This window comes from Heterocephalus glaber, unplaced genomic scaffold (assembly GCF_053883595.1).
Source record: "Heterocephalus glaber isolate CG9 unplaced genomic scaffold, H.glaber_assembly_v1.0 deba00001446, whole genome shotgun sequence".
Lineage (NCBI taxonomy): Eukaryota > Metazoa > Chordata > Mammalia > Rodentia > Bathyergidae > Heterocephalus > Heterocephalus glaber.
The window spans coordinates 9,022,941-9,028,940 of record NW_028258298.1 but is presented as its reverse complement, the minus strand read 5'-3'; positions in this window follow the sequence as shown (position 1 = coordinate 9,028,940).

Here is a 6,000-nt window from a genome sequence, read left to right as displayed (position 1 = left end):
TGTTCCTGTGTCTCTCTCTCATGTTCCTTGCACATAAAGAAGAGGTCTTGTAAGCATACAATGAGAAGGCAGGTGGCTGACAGCCAGGAAGAGAACCCTCACCAGAAATCAATCATACTGGCACCTCTTTATCTGATTGCCCATCCTCTAGAACTGTGAGAAGACAAATTTCTGTTGTTTAATATCCCCTAGTTTATAGTATTTTGTTATGGCAGCCTGAGCAAACTAATACGATTTGGGTTGTTGATGCTAATAATGGCTAGTGTTTGTGTAGCATTTTGCAAGGTGATTTTATGCATATCGTTCATGTCTCACCAAAGTCCTTGAGGTTGCTATTAATATTGTGATTTTTACAGATGAGCATAAAAGAGGCTCAAGACTCTTTAATAAATGGTGTTGGAAAAATTGGATTTCAACCTGCCATAGATTAAAACTAGACCCATACCTATCACCATGCACTAAACTAAGATTGAAGTGGATTAAAGATCTAAATATTAAGACAAAAACACTAAAATTGCTGGAAGATAAGTTAGGTAGAACTCTTGAAGACATTGGCATAGAAAAAGACTTTATGAACAAAAGCTCAGTAACACGGGAGCTAGCACGAAGAATCAACAACTGGGGTCTCATCTTATTAAAAAGCTTCGGCACAGCAAGAGAAACCATCAACAGAGCTAAAAGACAACCTACAATGTGGGAAAAAATTTTAAGCAGCTCTACCTCAGACAAAAGACTACTATCTAGAATATATAAGGAATTGAAAAAAATCAGACCTCCCAAATTTAAAGACCCAATCCAAAAATTGGCATCTGAAATGAACAGATATTTGTCACACAAAGAAGTAGAAATGGAAATAAACATATGAAAAAATGTTCAACATCACTGGTCATTCACAAGATGCAGATGAAAACAACCCTGAGATTTCACCTCACCCCAGAAGGAGTGGCTGCTATCAAGAAATCAACCAATAACAAATGCTGGTGGGGGTGTGGAGAGAAAGGTACCCTTCTCCATTGTTGGTGGGAGTGCAGACTGGTGCAACCACTGTGGAAATCAGTATGGAGATACCTCAAAGAACTAGGACTAGAGGTCCCATTTGACCCAGCTATTCTCCTGCTGGGTATTTTTCCCAAAAGAATTAAGAGAATCATACCACAGCCATATATGTGCACTCATGTTTATAGAGGCACAGTTTGTATAGCTAAAAGTTGGAAACAGCCCAAGTGTCCATCAACTGAAAACTGGATAAAGAAGATGTGGTTTTTTTTATAAAATGGAGTACTGCTCAGCCATAAAGAATGAGAAACTAGGGCCAGGGATTTAGCTCAGTGGTTTTGTCACCTCCTGCACAAGCGCAAGGGCCCAAGTTCAATCTCAGGTACCACCCCCCCCCAAACAAAACAAACCCCCCCCCAAAATGAGAAACTAGAGATATTTATAGCTAAATGGATGCATATTGAGGCCATACTCTTAAGTGAAATAAATAGGACACATATGTGTAAATACCAAATAGTTTCTCTAGTGTGAGAAAATGAAAGTGTAAATAAGGATTAAAATGAATAATTCATAATTTGAAATAGGAAATGTCCAAAGGTGTAGGGGTGGTGGGAGGGGAAGGGGAAAAGGAAGAAGGGAAAGGAAAAATTATGAGAAAAGAACAAAAGTGGAAATGAAATTTATGTAAATAGGGAAGGGTGGAGGGGGTGAAGGGTGCACAGGCAAAGGGGAAAAAATAAGAACTAAGATACATCATGTACAGGTACAAGCACCCAATGATAAATGTAAATGTACTGTATACCTAAAATGTACCAATAAAACAATAAAAAAAAAAAGAAAAAGAGGCTCAAGAACTCTCAGAAAACCAGGGGTCACACTGAAATAGAACCCAGGGTTCCTGAACCCCAGGCCCTCCTCTGGCTACTCTGCCATATTGCTGTAGAAATCTGTGATGACCCAGTTCAGAATTTGCCTGGAAACTTGAGGGTTTATCTCTGGCTGTTCACATTTCAGTCTGCCCAATAAAAATAACTGAGAGTTCACAAACATGGAAATCAATATCATATAGTCAACAAAGGATTTGTTTCCAGAATAGTAAGAATATTTTTCTACAAATGCATTCGAAAAAACAAAACAAGAGAGCAGTTGACAAAGGACATGCACAAGAAATCTATAGAAGAGGAAATTCAAATAGCTAAGAAATATTTTTAAATGTGAAAACTTTTTACCAAAAAAGAAAATACATATTACAACAAAAAGTGGTCATTTGTATTACAGTTCAATTAGGAATAAAATTTAAGTCTTGTGAAGCCAAACACTGAAGAGAAAGTAGGAGCTGTCATAACTGGGAATAGGAGTGTAAGTTAGTGCAGCCTCTTCAGAGAACAATTCATCAATATCTGGTAATGCAATGCTGAAGATATGCACACTTTATATTCCAAGAATTGACTTTTAGATGTACAGCCTAGAGAAAGTCTTGCACATGTATAAAGCAGTAATGATCAAAGATATTCATTACAGTCTTATTAGCAATCACAAAAAACTTTAAACAAGCTAAGTATCCATCAATAAAGTCATAGATAAAGCGCAGTTCACTCAAATAGAGAAATATCCTCTGGCGGTTAAAATGAAGTGAACTAGATTTAAATGTATAAATGCAATCTATATAAATACATCTCAAAACATGGTATTCAGTGAAAAGGGTAAGTTACAAAAACATATGTGTAGGTATCATTTATATAAAATTTAACAAATTAATATTACACATTGGTTGTGAATATATTAGCAGTGAGAATACAAACAATAAAGATATAAAGAAAATCCCCCTTCAAGGTGATGATTACCTTTGAGGAGGGAGGAAAATGAATGGCATGTTTTCATACGTACCTACGTATTTGGTAACTTAAATTCACAAAACATTTTGCAAAGTTACTATTGTCCTGACCATTCAATATCAGCCCTGCTGGCCTCCACCCTCCATCAGCAAGAGGGCAGAGCAAGGAACTCAGAGACCCCACTTTCCTAAAACACCCCAGGAAGTCAAGGGTGGACTGGGGTGTGACATCCTGCTGGGTAGCTGGCACTGGGTGCTGTCCCCACCCTGTGCTAAACAGAGTCCAGCAGGGAGGCTAAGATCTGAACTCCCAGCAGTACAAAGGACCAGAAGCAGCTCCCCTGTGCTCCGCCTTTCTTCCTCCATCAGAAGCTGTCATTTGACTTATGATTTGGATCTGTCACTTAACATTTGGAAAAGCAAACCCCAAACTTAAAACCTAAAGCTAATTTAAAAAATCAATTAATGTGAGACACAGGCAATTATTTTCTTGAGCCTTTAGAAAATACGGTATTGCTAAAAGTAGTTTCTTTATTTTATGGGGATAAAAAGAATAAAATTTTAATTAGTGTTTTCTGTGAGTCAAACAGCTGACACACACCTTTTCCTTTTAAAACCAAACAACTGAGACACTTTTCCCATTCAACATCTCCTCTCTCACTGCTGCTTCCCTCCTCCTCACCCTAATTTCTAGGCTTTCTCAGATTTTAAGAAATTTTGTGTGGTAAAATGTTCAACATTTAGTCATCTTTCATCTTCCTAAAATACATCTTTTCTAAATCCTTTTTTGTTTGTTTTTTTGAGACAGGGTCTCACTATGGAGTTCAGACTGGCCTTGAACTCACGGCAATCCTCCTGCCTCAGCCTTCCGAGTGCTGGAATTACAGGTGTGCGCCACCATGCCTGGCTCTTTTCTAAATTCTTTGTGGATTCCAGCTGACTTAAACATCGAGTGAATAAGGGAACCTCTATTCTGCATCAAATATGTGTTAGATGGTTGGTCACCACTTAGTCTACTTGGCTTTATTGGATTCTTGTGGTGATTCTTTAAAATGGCTCTAATCATTCATATTATTCCCATTGCAGAATGAAGGAAAATTGAAGGTCCCCTTCCCATCTCCACCAAGTCTACCTCCCTGTTTTCTATCATCTATCTTTTACTTTGCTCTTTATTTATATTTTGGGTTTGTCATATAAGAAAATCCAAGTGATATTTACCCTTCTGTGTCTGATTTATTCCACTTAGCATTATGTAATTATTATGCATCTCAAACATACACTAATAAATAAAAGAATTTATATATAAAAAGAGTAACTGTACTGGTGTAAGACTACCTGCATAGAATTCAGGCTCTGTCATTTACCAGCTCTTGGTCAATTATTTAACCCCTAAACTTTAGTTTCATGGTATCTACCTCATAGGGTTGTCATGAGGATTAAATACGAAAATTCCTGTGTCCTTCAGCATACAGCACTCAGGACATGTTACTATTGGTTGGGGTTAGGGATCATGGACGTGGCCTTCAGGGGAAACTAATGGAAGTTTTGAACATGGGAATGATAATTTTATGGCGCTGGCTGAATGCAATTGAATTTAGATGGAGGCAGGAGAATATTTTGGAGGTCACTACAATGATCTGGGTATGAGGTAATTGGGTCATGGCTTGGAGTGATGTTAATGAGAATAAAAAGGAAGGGTAAAAGTGACAGACAGTTCAGGATTTAAAACTTTAGTAAATAAAGAGGAAAAAAGAGGGCTATGAGTCAAAATGTTATTAGAATTGGCCTACTAAAATATTGGCATTGTTGAATAAATGGAGAAACTGGTTTTAGATGAAGAACCCACCTGAGATATAATCATTAACATCAAATGTGGTGGGCAACCCCCACAGACCTCCCGGGGACCATCAGAGCTATGCATCCTCTAAGAGAACTGACTAAAGGTTCATCCTGTTTTCCTCAAATTTCATTTGTGTACTCCTCACATTTTTCCTCCATCTCATACATCCTGTAGTATTGTTTCCTTAATATTTTACTTTAATTTGACTTTAACTGATTTATTTGGCTTCAACTAAGCTATAATATCTGTGAAATGTCAGGCTGTATGTGCTAGTTATAGTTTGTCTAATATACATTAAAATATAATCATAAGTGTTAGAATAGAAATGCTCATCCATATACTTCCTAAAATCATTCCCAGTACCATCATTGTTATACATACATTTTATGAAACAGGAATAAAACTGAAAATTAAAGCCACATGAAGCACTGATTTTTCTCATGGAAATAGAATAAGCCAAAAATCAGAGAGCTAAAGTGAGGGAGAAAAGGTGGCCAGAGAATTACAAAGAAATGAGTTGTAAGAGAACCAAGATGGTATGTCAAACCAATAGGTTGGGGGCAGAGCCAGAGGGGTGGTTGTGAGAAAATGTCAAAGAAAGGGTGGTAAAGATGCCAATATCTACAAGAATAAATTTTTGAGAAAGCCATGATATCCAGAATGAGAAAACCAAGGGAGAGTTAGAGGGGTCAGATTCTGGATCTATTTTGAATGTAAGTCAGCAAGGATGGTTTGCTGATAGATTCAACATGGGATGTAAGCAAAAGAGAAAAGAGGAAAAAAAAACACGTTTGGGGTCTTAGAAATGGGAATATTATACCTGCTATTAACTGAGATATTGTGACCATTAATTGTGATATGTAAACTTGTTAAGAAATGCCAGAGATGGTCTGGGTGTGTCCATGGGATATTTCCAGAGATGACTGGCATGTCCACGAGCAAACTGAGGGAAGAGTCACCCTGGTTGTGGTTGGCACCAGCCAATAGGCTTGTAGCCTGGATGAAATAAAAGGGTGTTTTAGAAGGACAGGGATTTAGCTCATTGGCGCTGCACCTGCCACACAAGTGCAAGGTCCTGAGTTTCATCCCCAGGACCAAAAAAAAGAAAAAATGTCCCTGTGTCTGGGACAAAATACCCAACACCCGCAGTTTAAAAGAGAAGTTTATTTTGGCTCATGGTGTCAGTTCTTGGTTGGCTGGATCCTTGGTAGAATCAAGATAGCAGAGTAGTGGCTGAGGATTTAGCTCAGTGGCACTGTGCCTGCCATGCAATGCAAGGTCATGAATTTGATCCCCGGTACAAAAAAAAAAAAAGCAGAGTAGCATGGCA